Source organism: Bufo bufo, chromosome 3 (assembly GCF_905171765.1).
Source record: "Bufo bufo chromosome 3, aBufBuf1.1, whole genome shotgun sequence".
NCBI lineage: Eukaryota > Metazoa > Chordata > Amphibia > Anura > Bufonidae > Bufo > Bufo bufo.
The window spans coordinates 592,482,924-592,501,564 of record NC_053391.1 but is presented as its reverse complement, the minus strand read 5'-3'; positions in this window follow the sequence as shown (position 1 = coordinate 592,501,564).

Genomic DNA, 18,641 nt, shown 5'->3' with positions numbered 1-18,641 from the left:
ATAAATAAATAGGTTTGCCACAATGTCAGGTATTTTAGAACATGATGTTTGTACAGTTTGCATTCCATCCTTTTTTATTTTTATATATTTCCTCTATGAATGAAGTTTACTCAAGGAATTGCTAGGTAGCCATACATATCACTAAGAGAGTTCTATCAAAGGGGAGTGGACACGGTGGGGTGGTCTACTGTAGTTTTGGCCATTAAAACCAATGTAACCATTTCTCGAATTCTCTTTTTCATTGTTTTTCTACCATGAAGCTGCATGATTCCTTCTAAATTCACACATCCAAATGAAAGGCCTGATAACTTGGTGAGAGAGAAGTTATACAGAAGTTACTAAAGATCTACCTTGGCAAAAACGTCTTCTCCTCACACAAAAGAGAAGTGACCATATTTAGGTCACAGGCTGCCCAAATACAAGACACTCACCATCTGAAAAGTATTTTAGCTTTGATAAATATATGGTGATTTTTTTTTACATACATTTCAAAAAGAAATAAATACATTGGTTAATTCAGCTTATCACAGAAGAACTGATGCCTCAGTGACTTTGCAGTGACTCTTCATACATAGTAATATAGTACATAAGGCCGAAAAAAGACATTTGTCCATCCAGTTCGGCCCGTTATCCTGCAAGTTGATCCAGAGGAAGGCAAAAAAAAAAAAAACCTGTGAGGTAGAAGCTAATTTTCCCCACTTTAGGGGAACAAAAAATTCCTTCCCGACTCCAATCAGGCAATCAGAATAACTCCCTGGATCAACGACCCCTCTCTAGAAGCTATAGCCTGTAATATTATTACGCTCCAGAAATACATCCAGGTCCCTCTTGAATTCCTTTATTGTACTCACCATCACCACCTCCTCAGGCAGAGAGTTCCATAGTCTCACTGCTCTTACCGTAAAGAATCCTCTTCTATGTTTGTGTACAAACCTTCTTTCCTCCAGACGCAGAGGATGTCTCCTCGTCACAGTCACAGTCCTGGGGATAAATAGATGATGGGATAGATCTCTGTACTGACCCCTGATATATTTATACATATTAATTAGATCTCCCCTCAGTCGTCTTTTTTCTAAAGTGAATAACCCTAATTTTGATAATCTTTCAGGGTACTGTAGTTGCCCCATTCCAGTTATTACTTTAGTTGCCCTCCTCTGGACCTCCTCCAGCTCTGCTATGTCTGCCTTGTTTACAGGAGCCCAGAACTGTACACAGTACTCCATGTGAGGTCTGACTAGTGATTTGTAAAGTGGTAGGACTATGTTCTTATCACGGGCATCTATGCCCCTTCTGATGCAACCCATTATCTTATTGGCCTTGGCAGCAGCTGCCTGACACTGGTTTTTGCAGCTTAGTTTGCTGTTTATTAAAATTCCTAGATCCTTTTCCATGTCAGTGTTACCGAGTGTTTTATCATTTAGTATGTACGGGTGACTTGCATTATTCCTTCCCATGTGCATAACCTTACATTTGTCAGTGTTAAACCTCATCTGCCACTTATCTGCCCAAGCCTCCAATCTATCCAGATCCCTCTGTAGTAGTATACTGTCCTCTTCAGTGTAAATTACTTTACACAGTTTAGTGTCATCTGCGAAAATTAATACTTTACTATGCAAGCCTTCTACAAGATCATTAAAAAATATATTGAAAAGAATAGGGCCCAATACTGACCCCTGAGGTACCCCACTAGTGACAGTGACCCAATCTGAGTGTGTACCGTTAATAACCACCCTCTGTTTTCTATCATTGAGCCAGTTACTTACCCACTTACAGACGTTTTCTCCCAGTCCGAGCATTCTCATTTTATATACTAACCTTTTATGTGGTACAGTGTCAAATGCTTTGGAGAAGTCCAGATATACGACATCCATTGATTCGCCGCTGTCAAGTCTAGAACTTACCTCCTCATAGAAACTGATTAAATTAGTTTGGCATGACCGATCCCTCACGAAGCCATGCTGATATGGCGTTATTTTCTTATTTCCGTTGAGATGCTCTAAGATAGCATCTCTCAGAAAACCTTCAAACAGTTTACCCACAACAGATATTAAACTTACCGGCCTATAGTTTCCAGGCTCTGTTTTTGGACCCTTTTTGAATATTGGCACCACATTTGCCATGCGCCAATCCTGTGGGACATTCCCTGTCAGTATAGAGTCCGCAAATATCAGAAATAATGGTCTGGCTATGACATTACTTAATTCCCTTAGGATACGGGGGTGTATGCCATCCGGTCCTGGCGATTTGTCTATTTTAATCTTTTTAAGTCGCTGATGTACTTCTTCCTGGGTCAGACAGGACACTTTTAATGGGGAATTTATTTTTACATTCTGCATGTCATCTGACAGTTTATTTTCCTCAGTGAATACATTGGAGAAAAATATATTTAACAGCTTTGCTTTCTCCTCGTCGCTCTCTGCGACTCCCCCCTCATTACTCTTTAAAGGGCCGACACCTTCAGATTTATACTTTTTAACATTTATATAATTGAAGAACATTTTAGGGTTAGTTTTTCTCTCTCTCGGTCTCTAGTTTGGCCGCTTTTATTTGTTTTTTACATGTTCTATTTTTTTCCTGATAGTTTTTCAGTGCTTCAGTGCTACCTTCCTGTTTTAGTGATTTATATGCTTTCTTTTTGTCATTTATTGCTTTCTTTACAGTTCTATTTATCCACATTGGTTTCTTTTTGTTCCTTAACCTTTTATTTTATGTACCTCTCACAATGAGATTTTAGGATGTTTTTAAAGATATCCCATTTTGTGGCTGTATTTTTATTTTTGAGGACTTTGTCCCAGTTAGTTAGGCCTATGGCCTCTCTTAGTTGGCTAAATTTAGCTTTTTTTAAGTTTGGTATTTTTGTTCCTCCCTGTAGAAACGCTCTTTTGAATGATAATTGGAAGGTTATTACTTTATGGTCACTATTTCCCAGGTGTCCACCAACCTGCACGTCTGTTGTTCTGTCAGGCCTATTGGTTAATACTAAGTCCAGTATGGCCGTCCCTCTAGTCGGGTCCTGAACCAGTTGGGAGAGGTAATTGTCTTTGGTTATTGCCAAGAACCTGTTTCCCTTATGAGATATACAAGTTTCAGTTTCCCAGTCTATATCTGGGTAGTTGAAGTCCCCCATAATAACAACCTCATTATGATTTGCCGCCTCGTCTAGATCGTTTAGTAGTAGATTGTCTGTGGACTCTGGTATATTAGGTGGTTTATAGTAAACTCCTATTAGTAATTTATTGTTGTTTTCAGCTCCATGTATCTCTACCCACAGTAACTCTACATGTTCATGTCCCTCACTTATATATCCCCGGAGTGTGGGCTTTAGACAGGACTTTACATAAAGACAAACCCCTCCCCCTCTCCGGTTTTGACGATCCTTTCTAAACAGTCTGTAACCTTGCACATTAACTGCCCAGTCATAGCTATCATCCAGCCATGTCTCAGTTATTCCCACTATGTCATAGTCCTCCTCACACATCACTAATTCCAGCTCCCCAGTTTTATTAGTCAGGCTTCTGGCATTAGTATACATACATTTGAGAGGTTTATGTATATCTTTTACCCTACACCTTTCCTTCTGAACTGTTCTAGTCCCTCCTTCCATTCCTCCCCCAATCCCACTACCTTGCCCCCGGTCTCTAGCTGCACTATATTCCCCTGCTATAGTGTAATTTCCCTCCCCCCCAGTCCCTAGTTTAAACACTCCTCCAACCTTCTAGCCATCTTTCTCCCCAGCACAGCTGCCCATTCCCCATTGAGGTGCAGCCCGTCCCTACGATAGAGCCTGTAGCCGATAGAGAAGTCGGCCCAGTTCTCCAGGAACCCAAACCCCCTGCTTCCTACACCAGTTCTTGAGCCACTTGTTAATCTCCCTAATCTCCCGCTGCCTTTCTTGTGTGGCCCGTGGTACAGGTAGTATTTCGGAAAATTCCTTGCCCTAAGCTTTTGACCTAAATCCCTGAAATCATTTTTAAGGACTCTCCACCTACCTCTAACGTTGTCATTGGTTCCGATATGGACCATGACCGCTGGATCTTCTCCAGCCCCTCCCAGTAATCTGTGATGTGTCGAACTCTAGCGCCAGGAAGACAACACACTGTTCGGCGATCACGGTCTTTGTGACAGATTTCCCTATCTGTTCCCCTAATAATGGAGTCTCCCTCTACCAGCACCTGTCTGGCCTGCCCTGCTCTCCTGGTCCCCTGCTTACCGGAGCTGACATTCCCCTGACTGGTAGAGGAAGTGTCCGGCTGTAGCAGTGCCGTCCCTGGACTGACATCCCCCTCATCTGCCAAACGTGCAAACTTGTTGGGGTGTGTCAGATCAGGGCTAGCCTCCCTGGCACTCTTTCCTCTACCCCGCTTTCTAACTGTTACCCAGCTAGCTACCTCATTTTCCTTAGCCTCCTCTCTGTCACCCTCCCCCTCATCTACCCCAAAGAGTGCTTGCTCGGTGAGAAGCAAACTCTTTTGCAAATTGTCAATGCCTCTCAGTGTTGTAACTTGCCCGTTTAGAGACTCGATTTGCGATTCCAGACGGGTAATTTGCTCACATCTTGAACAAAGATATACACCCTTGAACGGCTGTTCCAGGACTGCATACATCATGCAAGATGTGCACTGGACTGCGTTGTCAATTGTGCAACACATACTAAATGGGGATTACAACAGTAAAAAAGTAAAACAGTAAATATGATTTAGAATTAGACCCTGTCTGCTGTTGTTGAAGGACTACCTAGAATTAAGCCAACAACACACAAGGAAATTATATCCAACCTTAGTTTCCAACTCCAACTCCTTTTTTTTTAACTCCACTTAATAAGAAGCCCACTTAGTAGAGCAAGCTCAGGGAGTTTAGTGGTTTAATTTATAGCACCTGGTTGCCCAGGCCACTCCCCTTAATCAAGCAGAGAAAAAAAAATGGGTTTAAATGGCAACACCCAGCAGAGAAAAAAAAAGTTTTAAATGGCAGTACTAAAATGCAAAAACTTAACTTTCAAGGATCTCTGCTTCAAACCACACTTGCAATCACTCCCACAAAATCACACTCAGCACTAGAACTCCTTTTTTTTTTAACTCCACTTAATAAGAAGCCCACTTAGTAGAGCAAGCCCCAGGAAGAGTTGAAATGAACCTAGCTATGCAAAAAGTGTGGGGGATGAACAATCGTAGTAATGACATCAACTGTGCACTGTCCATTGGCCTGTGTGACTGCTTTTATCTTCCAGTATTATGGTACAGAGCAGAATTTACTGAGCAAATGGAATATTCAGTCTCCTGAAAAAAAAACAACCAAAAAAAAATCGATTCAGCAGAACTTGTAATGTATTCAATTACATTCCTGTTCATTTTGGACTTTCACACTAGCGTTAATATTGTAATATCCGTCACAGGATCTCAATAGCGGTAAGAAAAGGCTTCCGTTTTGTCCCCATTCATTGTCAATGGGGACAAAACAGAACTGAACAGAACAGAATTCTCCAAAATGCATTCCGTTTGGTTGCGTTCTCATACTAGAGAGCAAACCGAAGCATGCTGCGGTTTTCTTTCCATCATGGGATGCGGAGCAAGATGGATCCGTCCTGGCACACAATGTAAGTCAACGGGGACAGATCCTTTTTTTCTGACACAATAGAAAAGGGATCCGTCCCCCACTGACTTTCAATGGAGTTCATGACAGATCCGTCTTGGCTATATTAAAGATAATACAACCGAATCCGTTCATAACTGATGAAGATGGTTGTATTATCAGTAATGGAAGCGTTTTTGCTGAACCCTGCCGGATCCAGCAAAAACGCTAGTGTGAAAGTAGCCTTAGGAATGGTCCTATCAGTGCTTGACAGCTTTACCTTTGTAACGACATACAGAGATAACCATCAGTCAGCAGAACCCATAAACACATGAAAAATAATAATAATCATATATATATATATATATATAGTAGGAAGGCGAAAGGGTCCGTCGTTGACGGAAGGTATGTGTCACCGAGGTTCCTGGCCTCGGTTGAGTAAGAGACAGTTTTCATGTGTTAGCAGCAGTTGCTGTTTGACACCTAGCTATTTAGTATAGCTGTATAGCTGATCCGGGATGGCTCTTACTGGGAGTAGTCAAAGTCCTGTGTGGGTGACTACTCCCCACGTTCCAAGCCGGGTCTTGACTGGCCTATAAAAAAAAACAGCCGGCAGTGTCAGCTGGGTGTGATTATCTCTCTCTCTGACAGAGGAGCTCTGGCAATCGCTGGATTGGGATCTGAGCCGTGTGCTAGGATGGAGGCCTGAGTTTGGGAGGTCTGCTCTGTCCTGAGCAATGCCGATCGGATGTGAACTAACACCTAGGATAACAGGTGACTGTGTTGCTGTATGAACTGTCTAGGTGTGAACAAACACCAAAACTGCAAATGGACTGTCGTACTGTTTTGTTGCCATAAGTGTGAATAAAACACTGAAGTTACAAACTGGTCTTTGCTTCTATACTGCGTCCGTTTGTCCTGTCTACCAGAACGAATCTCCACAATTGGTGGAGGATGCGTGCAGTGCAGTGAAGCTGACGTGAAGGCCAAAATATTTCTGTATTTCCGGGCACGGTTGTATGTCCTACATCAAACCAGCGAGATTACAACCCGTGTCCCTCGACAAACTGGAAGCTGTCGTGAAAGCTTCCGTGGAGGCTAATATGCAACAGTGGGAGGCCAATAAGCAGCAGCAGGAAACAAACCAGCTGCTGTTACAACATGTGATGGCCTGTGGGTGGGTGGCTGGGTATTTGCACTTGCATTCAAATGCCTGGGGTAAGGACATTTGCATGCTGCGCTGGGACACGGAAGTGGATGTGGTCGCTGATGGTGCTTGCGAAGGTCTAGGTGCAGGGCGGGAGGCATCCGGGCCTGCACCTTCGACAGGGCATTGTCCAGCACGTAACACAGAGGAAGAGGAGGCAGTGGTGTCACCTGCAGACACAGATTGTGGACCCAGACGTTCGGCCCACCTATTACGGTGCTTTGATGCCATGTGGCGGATTATGCTGGTGGTGGTGAGGTTGATACTGTTCATGCCCCTGCTCATTTTTGTATGGCACAGGTTTAAAATTACAATTCTTTTATCATTCGCGCTTTCCTCAAAAAAGCCCAAGACTGCAGAACACCTACCCCTTGGCAAGGGAGATTTCCGCAAGGGTGTGCTCCGGGGAACAGTTGCGGGCCTGTTTGGTCTGGCCCGTCTTGTCCCTTTTTCCCCCCCCACTGCCTCTTTCAATCTGTTGCGGTGCTGAGGATCCCTCCCCCTCTGTACTGCTGTCCTTGCTCGGCTTGCCACCTTCCCAGGTTGGGTCAGTGACTTCCACATCGTCCACCACCTCCTCTTCCACTTCCTCACTCATTCTCCTGACTTGCTGACCTAAAAACAACCTCAGTTATTGACAACTGTGTCTCATCCTCATCATCAACCTCTTGAGACACTAATTGCCATTGACTTATTGGCAACTGTGTCTCATCATCATCCACCTCGTGAAACACAAATTTCCGTTCCCCATCATCATCTTCTTGTGGCTGTGGATGCTCAAGAGTTTGGGAATCAGGGCACAAGATCTCATATTCCTCTTCAAGCAGGCTTGTCGAGAGGCCCAAATTAAGGAATGCCGCTGAAAAGAGCTCCTCAGAATATCTGAGTGTGGGATCACTTGTTTGGCAAGATTCTCCATGGTGGGAGGAAGGAGGATCAAGGTGAGGATTGTGTTGACCAGACTCTTGGCTACTGAGACTGGACTTGGTGGAAGACAGGGTGGTGCTTAACCGACTGGAAGCATTATCTGCTGCAATCCAACCAAAAACCTGGTCGCACTGGTCTGACTTCGAGAGCGTTGTCCTGCGCCGCCCTGCAAACTGGGACATGAAGCTAGGTATCGTGGATGATTGTTTTTCTTGTGCTCTGGCAGCAGGCACAGTTTCAACGTGCCCAGGGCCACTTCCCTGTCCCTTACTGCTCGCTTTCGTCATATTAAATGTTATATATCCTTGAAAGTATGTCACACGTACAGTAGCGTAGGATTTGTAAGTGTATGCGCCAAAAAATTTAAAAAGGTATTTGGGATGTGGAAACATCACACAGGAGAAATACCGCAGATAATGTCGCTGATGTCAGCAGCGGCTAATAAAAAATTACAGGGAATGTCACAGGTATTTGGGATGTGGAAACGTTACACAGGAGATGTACCCCAGGTAATGTCACTGTCCGCAGCGGACACCGTCTACAGAAAAAGTATACTCGATGTCACTGATATTTTTTGGATGTGCACACGTCATACAGGAGATGTAGTGCAGATATTGTCGCTGTCTGCAACGGCCTAACTATTGCACGCTATTTAGTGGTGGATGCGCTAAAAGTAGATATTGCTGCCAAACACAATAGTCCTTAAAAGGACTTTTGGGTCTGTAAAGTTTTAGCAATTTAGCGCAGGTTGCGCTAAAAATATATATTGCTGCTGCCACACACAACAATAGTCCTTAAAAGGACTTTTGGGTCTCGGACAAGTTTTTCAACTTAAAAAAATATATATTTTTCACTCCCTACACTATCTTTCCCTTCTTCAGCACAGCTCTCCCTGACTAACACTGAGCCGAACACATGTCATCGGGTGCTATATAGCACCCGATGACACATTCTGGCCAGGCAATCACTATAATGCCAGTAACCAACATGGCTACGGTATTACAGTGAAGGGCAGTACTTACCTGCAAGTTTATTGGCTGCATACAACAAACGTGCGGGGAGGAGACTCGAGCATTGCGCTCGAGCACATGCGGTATTCGGCCGAATACCGCCATGTGCCGAGCATCGAGATGCTGTAGCCGAACTGGTGTTCAGCCGAGCATGCTCGATCAACACTAGTGGACACTGATCCCCTCTTGCATTTTGACATTCATAGGTGGAGATTGTTGAGATAAGGCTAATAACGAGAATAGGTAAATGCAGCTTAATTGTGTAAAAAAATGAAAATTATTAACAAGGAACTGACAACTGCACATTATGTACAGCAGTGAAGTAAAACCCTTGGGCTTCATAGTTCTGGTATTTCTGAGCTGAAGGACGTCAGGGGTTCCTCACATCACTGGAATAATGCTCACTGGGACACATTTTTGCCATGACCGTAGCCGCTTTATGAATAACCCCTCTAGTGCATACACATACGTGTCCCCCACCCCCATGTAATTCGCTGGAGGCATTTCAAACCACATTAAATAAACAGAACCAGGTCTGAAAGGAGAAAAGTTAATAATAGGGGCTGCTCTGCGTTTCATCTCAGGAAGGAAGCAATTGCCGGCGGTTTGCAGTTACTTTGGTTGCACAATTTGCAGGCCTCTCCTGTAGAGAGACTTGTGAAAGACAGGCATACCAAGATGGAAATACCAGGCTGTTAACCCACGCTGCCCTGCACTGTATCTGTCTAGGATCACTCGAGAGAGGCACAAGTATAAAAACACTGAGGAGCAAATGAAATGGAACATGGCAAGTCTGGACAGTGTCAGCAAATGGCTGCATCACATTAGATTACTGGGAGAGCCTAATGTAATGTGAAGCAAAGGGACCTAAAGGGCTTTTATCATGAAGTTAGCCCATTTGTCAATGGAAGCCGACTGCTGCGGCTCCAGCTTCTCTATCCCCTGGGTGTGGAAGCCATGTATCACCACTAGTGTTGATCGAGTATGCTCGGCACATCGAGGTGTTCGGCCGAATACCGCGTGTGCTCGAGCACGATGTTCGAGTCTCCTCCCCGCACGTTTGTTGGCTGCTACGCAGCTAATAAAAGTGCAGGTAAGCACTGCCACTGTAATGCCGTAGCCATGTTGGTTACTGGCATTACAGTGATTGGCTGGCCGGAACGTGTCATCGGGTGCTATAAAGCACCCAAAGACATGGGGTTCGGCCAGTCTTAATCAGGGAGAGCTGTGCTGTAGAAGAGACAGAGAGTGTAGCGAATTGAATTTTATTGTTAGGCAGGGTTGGTGTTAGAGACCCAAAAGTCCTTTTAAGGACTATTGTTGTATCTGGCAGCAATATACAGGTGAAACTCGAAAAATTTGAATATCGTGCAAGAGTCCATTTATTTCAGTAATGCAAATTAAAAGGAATTGCATAAATGCAGCTTAAAATTAGAATTTTGTGAAAAGGTTCAATATTCTAGGCTCAAAGTGTCACACTCTGGTCAGCTAATTAATCTATACCCCCTGAGCAAAGGGAACCTCAAAATTGTGACTTTGGGGTTTCATAAGCTGTAAGCCATAATCATCCAAATTATAACAAATAAAGGCTTGAAATATCTCACTTTGCATGTAATGAGTCTATCACATATGTTAGTTTCACCTTTTAAGTTGCATTACTGAAATAAATGAACTTTACATAATATTCAAATTTTTCGAGTTTAACCTGTATATTATTAGCGCAACCTGCGCTAAATTGCGTGCAATTGTTAGAGACCCAAAAGTCCTTTTAAAGACTATTGTTGTATCTGGCAGCAATATATATTTTTAGCGCAACCTGCTCTAAATAGCTTGCAATTGTTTGGCCGCTGAAGACAGCGACATTATCTGCGCTTCATCTCCTGTGTAACGTGTGCGCAGCTTAAAAATATCTGTGACATCCAGTGTACTTTTTCCGTAGACGGTGTCCACTGCGGACAGTGACATTACCTGCGCTACATGTCCTGTATAACGTTTGCGCATCCGAATAATATCTGTGACATCCAGTGTACTTTTACCGTAGACGCTGCGGACAGTGACATTACCTGCGCTACATCTCCTGTAAAATGTTTGCGCATACTAAAAATATCTGTGACATCCAGTGTACTTTTTCCGTAGACGCTTCGGACAGTGACATTATCTGCGCTACATCTCCTGTTTAACGCGTGCGCATACTAAAAATATCTGTGACATCCAGTGTACTTTTTCCGTAGACGCTGCGGACAGTGACATTACCTGCGCTACATCTCCTGTTTAACGCGTGCGCATACTAAAAATATCTGTGACATCCAGTGTACTTTTTCTGTAGATGATGTCCGCCGAGGACAGTTACATTACCTGCGCTACATCTCCTGTATAACGTTTGCACATTCCAAATACTGTAGCCGTGACATTCCCTGTAAATTTTTATTAGCTGCTGGTGACAGCTGCGACATTACCTGCACTACATCTCCTGTATAACGTTTGCGCATCATAAATATCAGTGACATTCAGTAAAAAAAAAATCGCTGCTGGTGACAGCAGCGACATTACCTGCGCTACATCTCCTGTATAACGTTTGCACATCCCAAATAGCTGTGACATTCCCTGTAATTTTTTATTAGCCGCTGGTCACAGCGACATTACCTGCGCTACATCTCCTGTATAACGTTTGCACATCCCAAATAGCTGTGACATTCCCTGTAATTTTTTATTAGCCGCTGGTCACAGCGACATTACCTGCGCTACATCTCCTGTATAACTAAACCACAAACAAATTAGCAACACCACACTTCGATAAGAAAGTGGTAAATACAACCTTTATTAAATGTAAAATATTACAATACAATACATAGATAATAATTTAAGACAGCAGCCATAACAAAATGGAGGACACAAAACCAAGGAGGAGGCTGAGGGGTCAGCACATGAGGGACACTGCGAACAGCATGAACAGAGCAGGCCTCCACATTCACCTGTCAGTAAGGTGCATAAGCAAGAAGCCAGCGTGTCTCGCGAAACGGCGTTGGGAGGCGGCGGCTGAGGAGCCTGCACACAGCGGGTATTTACTACTTTTATGTTTCTCCACATGTCACTTGTGCTTTTTCCTTATTCCTTGGTTTTGTCCGGGAGCTTATGCACCTTACTGACAGGTGAATGTGGAGGCCTGCTCTGTTCATGCTGTTCACCTGTGCCCTGACCAACGCAGTCATTGGGAAGGTCCACTTAACGACTGACACATGGACAAGTGCTTGTGGTCAGGGATGGTACATTTCCCTGACGGCACACTGGGTGAACGTTGTGGAGGCCGGGAGCGAGTCGTACCCTGGGATGGCACAGGTGCTACCGACATAGCAGAAGGGTTCTAAAAGTGACAAACGACTTAAAGCCAGTTTTGGTATATCTATATAGATAACAACATGGTCTCTGCCGTTAAAAACTAAATACTAAGGTCAGACAATGGTCTCCCAAAATAAATGTCCCCCATAGTCTATAGATAAACAGCGTTTGAGGGCTCATTTAATCATTTTAGAGGGGGAACGCAACCCCCACATAATGTTTGAGGGTCATTTACCTCCCCCTGTCAACACACTTGTATCCTTATCGGTGGGCATATCCCCTCACATGATATATGTGGGGGATGCACCCCACAGGACATTATACATTCAATCAGTGGTGAGTTCATCACCCATTTTGTGGGCGAATTGCCCCACCTTTAAACCAACCAAAACCGACTACCCTGGTAGGGCAGGTGGGCAACCCGTTCCCGGGCTTGACCCCTATCCCCAACTGGGTTGTCCCATTCATGTCAGCCCTATAATCAACTATGGAAGACTTAGACTGGGTAAGACCACAATATTATTAGGGACCAAGAAGTGACCAATAGTCAAAGGAAAACTATGTATGGAAAAAACAGCAGAGACCCTGTTGGTCGGAACAATTATTCCCAATTAATCTATGTCACCATTAGATCCCAACCGACCCTGGAAATCTACAGACACCCAGATATAAACAAGAATACAGACAGAGGTATCCAATATACTGATTCAATTTTATGCTTGTTTCCATAAAATAGCTACCACAGAGTATAAGCAGTCCAAAAGGAGATTCCTTTCTCAGATTATGCCCCCAGGTTCCATCATTAGTGCAGATACCTATAAATAATAATAATAATAAATATTAACCCCTTCAGGACCCTGCCAATTTTTCACCTTAAAGGGAACCTGTCACCGGGATTTTGTGCATAGAGCTGAGCTGATGGCCGCTAGCACATCCGCAATACCCAGTCCCCATAGCTTTGTGTGCTTTTATTGTGTAAAAATAAACTGATTTAATACATATGCAAATAACCTGAGATGTGTCCTGTCCCAGAGAGGAGTCCAGCGTGAAGGAGCACAGCACTGCCCCGCATCCTCAGAATCTCCTCCTTGCTCCCCAATGTCAGAAAGCTAGAGCGCCGTAATATTGCGATGAAGTCACTTTGTGAGGCTTACATAATAGAAACCACCCAAAAATTACCCAATTTTACAAACCACACCCCAAAAATTTTAAGCTGCCATGTCACATTTGAAGACCCCCTGATGCACCACTAGACTAGAAACTCCAAAAAAGTGACCCCATTTTAGAAACTACACCCCTCAAGGTATACAAAACTGATTTTACAAACTTTGTTAACCCTTTAGGTGTTCCACAAGAATTAATGGAAAATAGAGATTACCGTTTTTATTAACTTTTTTTTACGGTGTTCACCTGAGGGATTAGGTCATGTGATATTTTTATAGAGCAAGTTCTTACGGACGCGGCAATACGTGTATATGTATACTTTTTTTTATTTACTTAAGTTTTACACATTAACAGCATTTTTAAAACAAAAAAAAAAACAACAATGTTTTAGTGTCTCCATATTCTGAGCCTAATTTTTTATTTTTTTTGGGGCGATTGTCTTAGGTAGGGGCTCATTTTTTGCGGGATGAGGTGATGGTTAGATTGGTACTATTTTGTACTTTTTGATCGCTTGGTGATGTAAGGTGACAAAAAATTGTTTATTTAGCACAGTTTTTATTGTATTTCTTTGACGGTGTTCATCTGAGGGGTTAGGTCATGTGATATGTTTATAGAGCCGGTCGATACGGATGCGGCTATACCTAATAGGTCTACTTTTGTTTTTTTTCCTATTTTTAAAAAACTTTTTTTACTTTATTTGGGGAAAATGACATTTTGTTTTTTTTACTTACTTCTGTATTGGAATGCATTGGCTGTAAGTGTAATACAGTGTGTATTACACATACAGCTTCCTGCCTGCGAGATCCAGGGGGCTGGATCTCACAGGCTCTCCCCTGGAAGGCAGCCCCGATGCCTAAGGAAGGCATCGGGCTGCCTTCCATGCCATCGGGTCCCCGTCACAGCAGCACATGCCCCGGTCAGCGCTGACCGCGGCACATCAAGGGTTAATGCGCCGGCATCGGTGATTTCACCGATGCTGACACATGCAGCAGGGGTTTGTCTATCAGCGACTGCCAGACCCCTGCCGCTGATACATGTACGTGTACGTACATGTACGTCATGGGTCTTTAAGTCCCGGACAGAAATGACGTACATGTACGTCATGGGTCCTTAAGGGGTTAATAAACACAACCAAATAAGGTTGGGTACATTACTTCAATAAAAAAACATATCCAATATTAGGATTAGGTATAATGATCATATCAAGTGAGGAAAAAAAACACAAAACTGTCCGGTTCAGTAGAGTGAATCAACCTTGAATTCCCTGTTAAGGCCTTTAGGTTCAAGTGTTTGTAATTAAAAAATCCACCTTAGTTCCAACCTTTTTTAATAATTTTTCTCTATCTCCTCCTCTCCTATGGGAAGATACCCCATCAATCACGCGAAACCGAAGTTGAGAGACATTATGTCTAAACTTCAAAAAATGTTCCAGTACTGGTAATTCAGTTCTTGGAGTGTCAGCCTGTCTCTCTCCTGAGAATAGTTTTCGTATTTGGTCACGATGTTGATTTAGTCTGTTCCTGTGTTGTCTCCCCCACGTATAATAATCCACATGGGCACTGTAGTACATAAATTACATATTCTGATCTGCATGTATAATATCCCCTTTTTTGATATTTTTTGCCTGTTCTAGGGTGTGTAAAGCAACTGCCTTTTAGCATGCCATTGCAGTTGCAACAACCCAAACAGGGAAAGCAATCATTCTTCTTGATCTTGGGTATCTCTAAATGTTTTGTGTCTGCATGTATCAATCTATCCCCTAAGTTACGTGACCTTCTGTAAGACAAGAAGGGGGCTGGTACGGAATTCTTCAATGTCCAGAAACGATTGTGTATGTGCCAATTAGATTTGAGGACATGTGCTATTTGTTCACTATATGCTGTATAGGTTGAAACAAAGGGGATCCTTTTATTCTCCATTCGTTGCCTATTATCATTAAGTACTTCAGCTCGTCTTAACTTATTAACTCTCTGTTTACTCCTCTGTACCAAATTTAGGATGGTCACTTTTGAACAGAAGCATACTATTCCTGTCCGTGGGTTTCACGAATAGATCCGTTCGTAAAATTCACTCAACACAATGTACCGTAGTGTCTAAAAATTGTAGTTTTGTCTGTGAACAGACTAATGTAAATTGTAGTTCGTCATGTATTGAATTGATGTACTGTTGGAACTCAACTAGTCTCTCCAATGTCCCTGTCCTGATGAAGAAAATGTTGTCTATATACCTCATTCAGCCCCTCACAAATGTAAAGAGGCCGGATGGGTATACAAAAGACTCCTCAAACCTGCTCATATATATATATATTTGCATATGTCGGGGCCACATTTGACCCCATTGCGGTCCCTCGCTGCTGGACATAGAATATACACTGCCTGTCCAGAAAAAAAAAGTTGCCACCAAAAAACTAAAAATAAAAAGATTCTCATGGGGTTAAGGTCTGGACTCTGTGGTGGCCAATCCATGTGTGAAAATGATGTCTCATGCTCCCTGAATCACTCTTTCACAATTTGAGCCCGATGAATCCTGCCATTGTCATCTTGGAATATGCCCGTGCCATCAGGAAAGAAAAAATCCACTGATGGAATAACCTGTTCATTCAGTATGTTCAGGTAGTCAGCTGACCTCATTCTTGGAGCACATACTGTTGCTGAACCTAGACCTGACCAACTGCAGCAACCCCAGATCATAGCACTGCCCCACAAGCTTGTACAGTAGGCACTAGGCATGATGGGTGCATCACTTAATCTGCCTCTCTTCTTACCCTGATGCGCCCATCACTCTGGAACAGGGTAAATCTGGACTCATCAGACCACATGACCTTCTTTCATTGCTCCAGAGTCCAATCTTTATGCTCCCTAGAAAATTGAAGCCTTTTTTCCTGGTTTGCCTCACTGATTAGTGGTTTTCTTACGGCTACACAGCTGTTCAGTCCCAATCACTTGAGTTCCCTTCGCATTGTGCGTGTGGAAATGCTCTCACTTTAACTATTAAACCTAGCCCTGAGTTCTACTGTTGTTTTTCTTCGATTTGATTTCACCAAACGTTTAAGTGATCGCTGATCATGATCATTCAGGATTTTTTCCCACCACATTTCTTCCTCGAATACGATGGGTCCCCACTATCCTTCCAGTTTTTAATAATGCTTTGGACAGTTCTTAACCCAATTTTAGAAGTTTCTGCAATCTCCTTAGATGTTTTCTCTGCTTGATGCATGCCAATGATTTGACCCTTCTCAAACAGACTGACATCTTTTCCACGACCACGAGATGTGTCTTTCGACATGGTTGTTTAGGAAATGAGAAGCAACTCATTGCACCAGTTGGGGTTAAATAACTTGTTACCAGCTGAAAGATAATCGCAGATGCAGTAATTATCCAATAGGAGGCTCAGAACTATTTACTTAGTTAAATTCAGGTGGCAACAGGCAGTATATCTCCAAACAAAAAATAATTACAGGTATGTACTATTTCCAATAGAGAAAGGATAAATTGTGACAGATTTTGCTCAACCTTGTCGTTGGAGAGGGCCCATTCAACAGCTTCTAGTCCCTTCATATGATCAATGCTCGTGTAAAGACTTACAACATCAAAAGAAACTAAGTATTGTCCCTCCTCAAATTGTAGTGTTTGCAATTTCTTAAGGAAGTCTGTAGTGTCCCTCACATATGATCTAGCTGACATGGCGTAACTTCTCAGATATTAGTCAAGAAAGGTGGCTGATGGCGAAAAGACTGAATCAATACCTGACACTATTGGGCGTCCAGGGTGGATTTCCAAGACTTTTGTGTATTTTTGGTAATGTATACAGTATAGGTGTAACCAGTCGTTCAACCAGTAGATACTTATGCAGTTTCTCATCAATTAAATCAATAGCAAAGGCATCGTCAATAAGTAATCTCAACCTTCACATAATGGCAAACTTAGGGTCAGAGTCCACTGGTTGTTATACGTCTGTGTCACTCAACTGTCGCTGAATCTCTGCTACATATTTGACAGTATCCATTATAACTATCGCCCCGCCCTTATCCACTTTTTTGATGGTAATATCTTTCCTGCTGCATAGTGTCTTTAATGCCCTAATATCTCCCTGGCTCATGTTGCTCTTAATATCATGTGTGTTGGTATCGAGCCTGATTCTCTTGCACCTGTGGTGTTTGCGTCCTCCTCTCCTTGTTGGTCTTTGTCTCCTTGGGTCATTCTCTGTTCTAAAAAACGTTGATCCCCACTCATTTCTCCAGAGGATTCTGTGTTGTATGTCTTCTTTACCCGGCGTCTCGTGAATCTCTGTCTTCCCTGAATTTTCTGTCTCTGTCCTCCTTCAGTTGGGTTTTTCTTACATATATCACCTTTCAGATAGTCCTCCTGATCCCAAAACTATTTCTGTCTTTTAGAGGTCTCAACGTAAGTACGATACACTTGGAGGTCTTTATCTGATTGCTCTTTAATCATAGTGAAATCCTGAGTTGTCGTCATGGATCTCAGCTGGAGTTCTAGTCCCTCTATTCTTTTCTTACTCTCAATTAATTCCTTTTGGAGATCAGTTTTTGCCAGAAGACTTAATGCCGGATCCGGCACTAATACACTTCAATGTAAATTAATGCCGGATCCGGAATTCCGGCAAGTGTTCAGTATTTTTGGCCAGAGATAAAACTGCAGCATGCTCCGGTATTTTCTCCATCCAAAAAACGTAAGAGGGACTGAACTGATGCATCCTGAACGGAATGCTCTCCATTCAGAATGCATTAGGATAAAACTGATCAGTTTTTTTCCGGTATAGAGCTCCTGTGACAGAACTCAATACTGGAAAACAAAAACGCTAGTGTGAAAGTACCCTTAGTGCGACGTTTCGACCGGTGTGGTCTTTTTCAAGCAACAAACAGTGTGAACATAGTCAGATATATATATACCCTACCAGAGGATCACATGACCAAATCTAATATGTTAATTACAAATCAAATATGCTGAATACATACCGCCCATTTGTGTGATCCAGTTACTTAGATCAAGATATACATGTCACCAATTCATTATATATAGTGTGTAATTTATAATGAAACATTAAACCAAGAAACATGTGCTTACTAAATTCCTTGGTGGAATCCTGGGAAGCATTTCTTAGAAGGTACCATCCAGATCACTTCTGTGTAACCAGAGTGCACGCTCTTCCTGGCGTCCCTCTGTGTGTAATGCGCAGGCGCAGCTGTATATTGATCTGAGTAACTGGATCACACAAATGGGCGGTATGTATTGCATTCAGCATATTTGATTTGTAATTAACATATTTGATTTTGTCATGTGATCCTCTGGTAGGGTATATATATCTGACTATGTTCACACTGTTTGTTGCTTGAAAAAGACCACACCGGTCGAAACGTCGCACTAAGTTGGTGATTAAATTTTGGAAAACAGAAGACAAGTGAGTGCTGC